Raw genomic sequence first — 12,031 nt, forward strand, 5'->3', positions numbered from 1 at the left:
TGACCTCAAGAGTCCTCCACTATCCACGTGGTCCTCCATGATACGCCCCGAATACGTCGCTCGGTGGCTCGCGGGGTCAACCACCCACGACCCGGGGTCGTCCTGGTCGATCATCTCGTACCTAATCCCCCCGAAGGGTGGACCATTGCGAACCAATCCGCAATGTTCATCTGACAAAAAGGCGTTGTCCGCCAAAACACACACAGAAGACGCGAGGGTCAACTCTAAAGAACTATGTAGATAATAAACCCAATAGGTACAAATAATAGATAGCCACTTAGGCTTATAGCTAAAGATATCATTCCTAGGGTTGCATGTTCCACAATAACATGAACGCAATAATAACACTTAGCATGTTACAAGTAAGATAATCAAATAGCAATCACACTCAACCACTAAATTAGTATGCATGTTGCATGATATGTATGCAGGTTAACCCAGTCAACCAATATGCAATCCGGAACGGATGGACATCAACGGATCAGCCCTTCACCAGCCACGGTGGTGCCATTTCGGCCCGCGTGCCTCTTACTCCAACAACAACGGTAGTCAGATCAGCCGTAACCCGTAGGTCTGCCATTTCGGTCTGCTACAAGAGACGTCTACAGACGCTCTATCACGGAAATCCGGGTCTTATGACCATTTTGGAATCCGACGAGGTCCAGAGTACGTCCTGTGTTAATACCCCATTAATGTTGCATGAATGCAAGATGCTTAGTCAAACAACGTCTCCGTCCTCACTCGACACGTCGCCACGTGTTCTAGGTAAATTAAAGTCTCTAAAATCTTACCCTAAGGCAAAGTCGATTCTGCGACAAAAGACACACTTCACAACACACATCGCTGCTCCAACAGCACAAGAGTATCACATAACTCGGGAACTAACGGTTCCCCGGACTTATCCCCAGGATAGCCCAACAACATCGCTGCTCCAACAGCACAACAACCAACGCTGCTCCAACAGCACAACAACAAACGCTGCTCCAACAGCACATCAACACAGACTCAACACTTGGATCCGACGACACTTCTCGTTTTCCAAAACTATGATTTTCATCCAAAGCCTCCTTTCGAGATTATTACCCTTACTTAAATATTTAGAGGTTGTTTAATGTCTTATGAATTTCTTTTCAAAATAATATCCTTTTTCGTCTTATCGCAATTCCTATAAGTTCTCGGGATCTTCGAATCCCCAAATGACTCCAGAGAATGTCTCGATCCATAAACCCTATACAGGCCCGAACCTCGTTCGTCCTATCAAACTTCTCAAAACTCTCAAAATAAAATCGGCATGACCTGCCCGCTATTCTCACCATTCAGAATCTCAGATTTTCAGTGTAAAGCATATTTAAAACATCACAATCAACAACATGTCATATATCAATAAATCGCGTCATAAACACTTAGCACTTAGCATATAAGCATGCACCACACATCCTAGATTACCCACATAGCACATAGCATGTAAGTCAATCTTCAAAAACATTCAGTAGATGAATCATCTACATTGTCAGCCGAAGCCTCAGAAAACATTTTCAATCACACACAATCTCAGTGCATAAACAGTAACAATGTCGAAATATCGACCCTAAGCATTAACTAGAGATTCAGTGAGAAGCCCTCACCTGAAGGTTCTCCAGCAAAAACTTCAAACTCTTCTTCACAAGCAAGGTGTTGATCCTCAGGAAATTCCTCAAAATCACCTTTAGAACAAAACCACAAAAATCAATCAGAATCTATCGGAAACTAAGCTATCGATACTTACTAAGGTTACTCGAAGTAATCTATACTCTAAGGTACGATAATCTAGCGCGAAAAGACAAGTTTTCGGAAAAGGAAAATTTCCTCCTCCCCCCTTATAGCTCTCGGCCACTATAGGTAATTGTAGGGTTCGATTTTTCTCGATCAAACTTGGTTCCTATGCTTTCATAAGCCGTAACTAAGGTATTCTGAACTCGGAAAAATTATCGGATCAAAAACTGTCGCAGGGGTATTTGGTCATGATTTTTAACTTAGGATTTTCAAAACTGAAATCCCAAAAATAAAATTTTGCAGGGACGTCACCAACGACGTTCATAACAACTAATCCTACTAGCACTAAGCTAAGGCGATAGTTTACAGCCTAAAGATTGGAGCTTTACACCAAAAACTACATAAATGGGTATTTTAGGCTCAAATTGATTCCGACGGAATTCGGCGACATAACGGAAAATCTAATCCGGCAGAAGTGATCTTGGGCATACATAGAAGAGGTTTAGAATCAGAAATGAAAGATTCAGGATAGTTTTGCAAAAACCCATAAACTATCCACTCAGAAAACTCTACAGAAAAGCTATGGAAAAAGCGATCGGAGGTAAGGATTAGCGACTATACCTCGAAGCCTTGAAGTAGCAACTGATTGATCGACGATCAAGAAAACGATGAAGAAAAACTCTTCTTCCTTCTTCCTTGTTCTTGGCCGCGGTTTAGAGGAGAGAAAATGGAGGAAAATTGTGTTTTTTCTTCCTTTGTTTGCTATATATAGAAGGTGGAAATTCGCGGGAAAATGAAAGTTCCGCGAATCCGATTTTTCCGGCGTCATTCACCATGAATTCTAAGATAGGTTTTGGCAAAGGAATTCCCAAGCTAAGAAGATGTCTCCTTGTATTTTTGGCAACTAATGCAAAGTCGGTGCAAAGTCGGTGTAAAACTATTTTACCCGATAAGTTGCTTTTTGCCTCGAATGTCGGAATGGAAAACTTCCTTCTGAAGAAAGATTGAAATCATCAAGAGAAATGGGTGTACGCGTGTGGAATATTCATTTGAAGCTCTGAATAGATAAAGTCCTCAAAGTCGGGAAATTCTAGGGTTTTGAAATACCAGGGATTCGGTTTCGGCAAACTTCCGATGATTGGAATCGGACGTTCGTAGATCCTAGAGTTTCGCCTCGAAACGATTGTTATATATGGAAGAAGAGAAATTCTAACATTTCTCTGAAGATTTTTGGAATTAACTGCCAGCGTGCCTAAAAGTGAAAATTAGCTATATACTAGGGTTTCTGACCTAGGTTTAAGCGTAAAACGTTCGTGCTATAACTTTTATCGATCATAATGAAATCCTTGAACTTTTCCTGAACTTTCTCCTTCATAAATATATTTCATTTAATAAACTTTCGTTCAGGTTTCCCTTCACATTACATCAACCCTAATCGTGAATAAAAAGTTTATTCACTTAACATAAGCCTAAAACTCGGGCCTTACATTACTACCCTCCAAAAAGAAAGTTTCGACCTCGAAACTTAAGGGTTAGTAAATAGTTCTGGATATTGTTCTTGAATCTTCTCCTTCAGCTCCCATGTCGCATCACCAGTGTCTTTGTTCCAAATGACCTTCACTAGCTCGATCTCTTTCCCTCTCAACTGTTTTATCCTGGTGTCACCAATGCTAATTGGCGGTGTCTCGAAAGACAGATCATCCTTCAACTCAATGTCATCCAGCTCGATAACATGTGTCGGATCCGCAATATATTTCCTCAGTTGTGACACGTGGAATACGTCATGAATGTTTGATAGAAATGGAGGTAGTGCAATCTGATATGCGACTGGTCCAATTCGACGAGTGATCTGATACGGTCCAATGAACTTGGGCGTAAGCTTCTTTGACTTGATTGCTCGACCAACACCCGTCGTCTGAGTAACTCTCAGAAATACATGATCTCCTTCTTCGAACTCCAGAGTTCTGCGCCTCTGATCTGCATAACTCTTCTGTCTACTCTGAGAAGTCCTCATCTTCTCTCTGATCTGCTTGATCCTCTCAGTGGTCTGTTGCAGAAGTTCCGGTCCTACCAACAGATTTTCTCCGTTTTGGTACCAACACAAAGGTGTTCTACACTTGCGGCCATACAAAGCCTCATACGGTGCCATACCAATGCTCGTATGAAAACTGTTGTTGTATGTGAACTCAATCAATGGCAATAAGGTATCCCAACTCCCCTTGTTGTCCAGAACGCAAGCGCGTAGCAAATCCTCCAACGACTGAATAGTTCTCTCAGTCTGTCCATCAGTCTGCGGATGATAAGCAGAACTTAGTCTCAGCCTTGTTCCCAAAGCCTCTTGAAGAGCTCCCCAAAAATGTGATGTAAACTTCGGGTCTCGATCGGATACAATACTTGTCGGTACTCCGTGAAGTCGTACAATCTCCGCTATATATAACTCTGATAGTTTCTCCACGTTGTACGTAGTCCTCACCGGTACGAAATGAGCCGACTTAGTCAGTCGATCCACGATTACCCAAATAGAATCGTATCCCTTCTGAGTTCTTGGCAAAGCCACAACGAAATCCATCGATATGCTATCCCATTTCCATTCTGGCACATCCAAGCTTTGTAGCATACCTGAAGACTTCTGATGTTCCACCTTCGCCTTCTGACATGTCAAACATGCGGCTACATACTCAGCCACTTGTCTTTTCATTCCTGGCCACCAAAAATTCATCTTCAAGTCTTGGTACATCTTCTTCATTCCAGGATGAATGCTTAACTTGCTCTTGTGACCTTCATCCATAATCAATCTTCTCAATTCAGGGTTGTTAGGCACACAAACCCTATCCTTGCACCGTAGGATGTTGTCACTTCCTACCTTGAATTCTGGGTCTTTACCTTGACTTACCAAATTCCTTTTCCCGAGCAGAAACTCATCTTGTAACTGTTGATCTCGGATTTCTTCCATCAATCCATTGGTAATTCTGATCATCCCGAACTTCAGTTCTCCCTCGGACAATCTCACATCCAAGCTCAAATCTCGAAATTGCTCTAACAGCTGCAGCTCCTTCACCATCATCGACGAGATGTGCATCTTCCTGCTCAAGGCATCAGCAACAACGTTCGCCTTTCCAGGATGATATTGTAGAGTGAACTCGTAATCTTTAAGAAACTCCATCCACAGACGCTGCCTCATGTTCAGCTCCTTCTGCTCAAACAAGTACTTCAAGCTCTTATGATCACTGAATATAGTGAAATTGCATCCATACAAGTGATGCCTCCAAATCTTCAGTGCAAATACGATCGCAGCTAGTTCCAAGTCATGAGTTGGATAATTCTTCTCATGCACCTTCAGTTGTCTTGAAGCATAAGCAACCACCTTCCGATGTTGCATCAGCACACATCCCAAACCTTGATATGAAGCATCACAGTATACCTCATAAGGTTCCTCCGGTTGCGGTAAGACGAGTACAGGTGACGTCGTCAACCGTTCCTTCATCGTCTGAAAGCTAGTCTCGCACGCTTCAGTCCATGCAAAAGGTTGGTCCTTCCTCGTCAGTTGAGTCAAAGGTCCAACTATCTTCGCGAAATTCTCGATAAAACGGCGATAGTATCCCGCCAAACCGACAAAACTTCTGATCTCCGTCACTGTCTTCGGCCGTTCCCATGACAATACGGTCTCCACCTTTGCTGGGTCCACAGCTATTCCCTCCTTAGAGATCACATGACCTAAGAATTTTACCTCTTCGAGCCAAAATTCGCACTTGGAAGGATTGGCATACAACTCCTTCTCCCTCAGCACTTGTAAAACTTGTCGCAAGTGCTCCTCGTGGTCTTCGGCATTCTTCGAGTAGATTAAGATATCGTCGATAAACACCACGACGAATCGATCCAGGAACGTATGAAAAGTCATATTCATGTAAGCCATGAATATTGCAGGTGCGTTCGTTACCCCAAATGGCATCACTAAGTACTCATAGTGTCCATAACGGGTTCTGAATGCCGTCTTCTGGATATCCTCGGTCTTGACCCTGATTTGATGATAACCCGACTTCAGGTCGATCTTCGAGAATACCGTAGCTCCTCGCAGTTGATCCATCAAATCATCAATCCTAGGTAACGGATACCTATTCTTGACGGTTACTTTGTTCAGTTGCCGGTAGTCGACACATAATCTCGATTTCCCGTCCTTCTTCTTCACCAATAAGACTGGAGCTCCCCAAGGTGAAACGCTTGGTCGTATGAATCCCTTCGACAGAAGATCTTCGAGTTGGGACTTCAGTTCCACTAGCTCCGCAGGTGCCATACGATATGGTGCAATCGAAATCGGCCCTGTTCCCGGTACGATGTCTATAGCAAACTCAATGTCGCGCACAGGCGGCAATCCAGGTACATCGCCAGGAAAAACATCAGTGAATTCTTTCACCACTGGAATACTGCCAACTTCTGGGTTCCCTTTGCTCTCCAAGCTTAGCAAAACAGAATACTCCTGAGATCCCTCGTTCAAAGCGACGCTGATGTGATTGGCAGATAGATACTCGGAAAGATCTGAATCAGGAAATACCACTCTCTTTCGGTTGCAGTCCAAAAGACAATGATAGCGGGACAACCAATCCATTCCTAGGATAACATCTAGGTTCTTAAGAGTTAGGCATACTAGGTTAGCATGGTAGATCCTATTGTTGTATGTTATCGGACAATACATGCATGCTGAATTAGCAAGTAGAGTCTTGGCAGGAGTAGCAACTATCAGATCGAAGCTCAAAGCAGTAATGGGAAGTCTTAATCTGATCGCACACTCTCTAGAGATAAAAGAATGCGTTGCACCGGAATCAAAAAGTACGGATAGAAGGTTACCGTCAATCTCGCCGTCGCCTCTAATCAGTCCATCGACCCCCTCAGCATCCTCACCATCCATGGTGTAGACTCTCGCCTTCGCAGCAGGACGCTTCCCTCGGGCAGTGTTGACGGCTGATTCCGCCTTTGGTACCTTGCACTGTGCCGCAGTATGCCCCAGTTTGTTACAGTTGTAACATTGAGGTCTCGTGTCGGGACAATCACGAGCATAATGCCCTTGCTTTCCACACTTGAAGCAAGTCAGTTCCCGGTTCTGAGTCTGACCTCCTGAACCACCAGCAGCACCCACCATGGGCCTGTAAGATCCCGAAGCAAATCCCCTACCAGCAGGACGCTGATATGGCCTCCTGTTCTGAAACCTTCCCCTGTTCTGAATATTCTGGGAGCCCGACCTCATCGGCCCTCCAGTTCCAGCCCGGTTCAACCTCCGGTTCTTCATCAGCTCCACTTCCGTGGCTTTCTCCACCAATGATTGGAATCGCATGATTCCCAGTGGCCTCACTGAGTCCTCAATATCCGGCCTCAGTCCATTCACGAAGCGCTTGCACATGTAGCGCTCGTCAACATGATCATTAAAGAATTGGAAATGCTTCGCCAAAGACTCCAGCTTCGAAGCAAATTCCGGTACAGACATACCTCCCTGACGGAGGGTTAGAAACTGTGACTCCCGCTCATCCCGAGCACTAGTTGGAAAGTATTTCTCCAAGAATGCGTCCCGGAAAGAGTTCCAGTTAACCTCTTCATGGTTGGCTTCCATGATCCCCTTGTGGCCCTTCCACCAGTACTCGGCATCACCGAGCAACAGATAAGTCGCCATGCCCACCTTGGCACCCTCAACAGTCTGTAGGACGCCGAATATCTTTTCAACCTCCTGAATCCAGAGATCTGCTTTGTCTGGATCAGTACCACCAGAGAACTTGGGTGGGTTTTGCCTCCTGAAGTCATTGAGGCCTTTGTTCTGGTCCAGAGTTATTTCCCTCTGGCGCTGATGTTGTTCACGTGCTTCTTCAGTAGCACGCCTCATGGCATTATCATTTGCCTGGGCGGTTACCGCTTGGGCCTGCGCTGTTACCGCTTGGGCCATAGTGGCCATCATCTCAGCTAGCTGGTTATTATTCACCATATTCTGTTAAAGGAAGCAAACAGTCAGTACTTATCATAAGATAGCATCTAGCATCACTATACAATATGAGTAAGCAATAACTTCAATCAATTTTTAAGCGAAAAATCGCTTGCAGACAATCAATTTTCACTCTTTGCAGAGTCACACAACCTAGCACAGAAGACCTATTCCCCAACAACTCCCGAAAGACTCGACCGTGCTCTGATACCACAATGTAACACCCCGATTTCGGTGGCGTCACTTTAGTAACCAAAATAAACTTAATGCGGAAAAACGTGAATATTTTTTTTTTTAAATAATAACTAAGACAAGACGGAATTAAATAAAACCCAACAATAACAAAAATCAGAATTAATATACAATATATAAACAGCCCCCGCTGTAGTAGCAACCTCGTCACGAGTAACCTCCAGTGACGGAAAGAAAAGTGCAACGCCCGTAGGCAATATATACAAACCAAATGAAAAGGGTGAAGTGCCCGCAACACCATCCCTCAAAACTGAGAATCAGCTGACCTAATGGCCTGAAAATAAGACCTCCTAAGTCCAACCAACTCTCTGTGATTCCCGTAAGGAAACCACACAAAAAGCTATAGGCGGATCTACCCTGTCCCCTACGTAACAAATGAAGCAAGACTATCAGAGCTAAAACTCTACTCCTACACTAATCCTAACTCGAGGAGCTCATACCAACACTCAAAACTATGTGCTAGCATGATCGTCGTCTGAATCAGAATCCAGAACGACCAAGTCTACCAACCCTATCCGTCCTCCCCTCGTAACCGCAGTACGCTCCGATGCTGGACTCACGGGCTTAAGGCCCGAACCCTGATCATCGATGATCGCAACAGAGGGTGCACTAGACCCTGCCGAAGGCACTCCCACTGGACTCTCCTCTGAGGGATCCTCCTCCTCTGAAGATGACGGTGGCGGCGGTGCTCCTCCGAATCCTGGTCCACAGTGAACGCCCGGTGGCAAGTTGAAGCTGATAGAGCATCGCCTCAACACTCCTGACCTCAAGAGTCCTCCACTATCCACGTGGTCCTCCATGATACGCCCCGAATACGTCGCTCGGTGGCTCGCGGGGTCAACCACCCACGACCCGGGGTCGTCCTGGTCGATCATCTCGTACCTAATCCCCCCCGAAGGGTGGACCATTGCGAACCAATCCGCAATGTTCATCTGACAAAAGTCGTTGTCCGCCAAAACACACACAGAAGACGCGAGGGTCAACTCTAAAGAACTATGTAGATAATAAACCCAATAGGTACAAATAATAGATAGCCACTTAGGCTTATAGCTAAAGATATCATTCCTAGGGTTGCATGTTCCACAATAACATGAACGCAATAATAACACTTAGCATGTTACAAGTAAGATAATCAAATAGCAATCACACTCAACCACTAAATTAGTATGCATGTTGCATGATATGTATGCAGGTTAACCCAGTCAACCAATATGCAATCCGGAACGGATGGACATCAACGGATCAGCCCTTCACCAGCCACGGTGGTGCCATTTCGGCCCGCGTGCCTCTTACTCCAACAACAACGGTAGTCAGATCAGCCGTAACCCGTAGGTCTGCCATTTCGGTCTGCTACAAGAGACGTCTACAGACGCTCTATCACGGAAATCCGGGTCTTATGACCATTTTGGAATCCGACGAGGTCCAGAGTACGTCCTGTGTTAATACCCCATTAATGTTGCATGAATGCAAGATGCTTAGTCAAACAACGTCTCCGTCCTCACTCGACACGTCGCCACGTGTTCTAGGTAAATTAAAGTCTCTAAAATCTTACCCTAAGGCAAAGTCGATTCTGCGACAAAAGACACACTTCACAACACACATCGCTGCTCCAACAGCACAAGAGTATCACATACTCGGGAACTAACGGTTCCCCGGACTTATCCCCAGGATAGCCCAACAACATCGCTGCTCCAACAGCACAACAACCAACGCTGCTCCAACAGCACAACAACAAACGCTGCTCCAACAGCACATCAACAACAGACTCAACACTTGGATCCGACGACACTTCTCGTTTTCCAAAACTATGATTTTCATCCAAAGCCTCCTTTCGAGATTATTACCCTTACTTAAAGATTTAGAGGTTGTTTAATGTCTTATGAATTTTCTTTTCAAAATAATATCCCTTTTCGTCTTATCGCAATTCCTATAAGTTCTCGGGATCTTCGAATCCCCAAATGACTCCAGAGAATGTCTCGATCCATAAACCCTATACAAGGCCCGAACCTCGTTCGTCCTATCAAACTTTCTCAAAACTCTCAAAATAAAATCGGCATGACCTGCCCGCTATTCTCACCATTCAGAATCTCAGATTTTCAGTGTAAAGCATATTTAAAACATCACAATCAACAACATGTCATATATCAATAAATCGCGTCATAAACACTTAGCACTTAGCATATAAAGCATGCACCACACATCCTAGATTACCCACATAGCACATAGCATGTAAGTCAATCTTCAAAAACATTCAGTAGATGAATCATCTACATTGTCAGCCGAAGCCTCAGAAAACATTTTCAATCACACACAATCTCAGTGCATAAACAGTAAACAATGTCGAAATATCGACCCTAAGCATTAACTAGAGATTCAGTGAGAAGCCCTCACCTGAAGGTTCTCCAGCAAAAACTTCAAACTCTTCTTCACAAGCAAGGTGTTGATCCTCAGGAAATTCCTCAAAATCACCTTTAGAACAAAACCACAAAAATCAATCAGAATCTATCGGAAACTAAGCTATCGATACTTACTAAGGTTACTCGAAGTAATCTATACTCTAAGGTACGATAATCTAGCGCGAAAAGACAAGTTTTCGGAAAAGGAAAATTTCCTCCTCCCCCCTTATAGCTCTCGGCCACTATAGGTAATTGTAGGGTTCGATTTTTCTTCGATCAAACTTGGTTCCTATGCTTTCATAAGCCGTAACTAAGGGTATTCTGAACTCGGAAAAATTATCGGATCAAAAACTGTCGCAGGGATTTTTAACTTAGGATTTTCAAAACTGAAATCCCAAAAATAAAATTTTGCAGGGACGTCACCAACGACGTTCATAACAACTAATCCTACTAGCACTAAGCTAAGGCGATAGTTTACAGCCTAAAGATTGGAGCTTTACACCAAAAACTACATAAATGGGTATTTTAGGCTCAAATTGATTCCGACGGAATTCCGGCGACATAACAGAAAATCTAATCCGGCAGAAGTGATCTTGGGCTTACATAGAAGAGGTTTAGAATCAGAAATGAAAGATTCAGGATAGTTTTGCAAAAACCCATAAACTATCCACTCAGAAAACTCTACAGAAAAGCTATGGAAAAAGCGATCGGAGGTAAGGATTAGCGACTATACCTCGAAGCCTTGAAGTAGCAACTGATTGATCGAAGATCAAGCAAACGATGAAGAAAAACTCTTCTTCCTTCTTCCTTGTTCTTGGCCGCGGTTTAGAGGAGAGAAAATGGAGGAAAATTGTGTTTTTTCTTCCTTTGTTTGCTATATATAGAAGGTGGAAATTCGCGGGAAAATGAAAGTTCCGCGAATCCGTTTTTCCGGCGTCATTCACCATGAATTCTAAGATAGGTTTTGGCAAAGGAATTCCCAAGCTAAGAAGATGTCTCCTTGTATTTTTGGCAACTAATGCAAAGTCGGTGCAAAGTCGGTGTAAAACTATTTTACCCGATAAGTTGCTTTTTGCCTCGAATGTCGGAATGGAAAACTTCCTTCTGAAGAAAGATTGAAATCATCAAGAGAAATGGGTGTACGCGTGTGGAATATTCATTTGAAGCTCTGAATAGATAAAGTCCTCAAAGTCGGGAAATTCTAGGGTTTTGAAATACCAGGGATTCGGTTTCGGCAAACTTCCGATGATTGGAATCGGACGTTCGTAGATCCTAGAGTTTCGCCTCGAAATGATTGTTATATATGGAAGAAGAGAAATTCTAACATTTCTCTGAAGATTTTTGGAATTAACTGCCAGCGTGCCTAAAAGTGAAAATTAGCTATATACTAGGGTTTCTGACCTAGGTTTAAGCGTAAAACGTTCGTGCTATAACTTTTATCGATCATAATGAAATCCTTGAACTTTTCCTGAACTTTCTCCTTCATAAATATATTTCATTTAATAAACTTTCGTTCAGGTTTCCCTTCACATTACATCAACCCTAATCGTGAATAAAAAGTTTATTCACTTAACATAAGCCTAAAACTCGGGCCTTACATCACCCTTAGGGTTTCCTGATGTTTTCCTCTGATGGGGATGAGGAGAAACTTTTCACGTTACTGTGTTGT

Source organism: Lotus japonicus, chromosome 2 (genome assembly GCF_012489685.1).
Source record: "Lotus japonicus ecotype B-129 chromosome 2, LjGifu_v1.2".
NCBI classification, from domain to species: Eukaryota; Viridiplantae; Streptophyta; class Magnoliopsida; order Fabales; family Fabaceae; genus Lotus; species Lotus japonicus.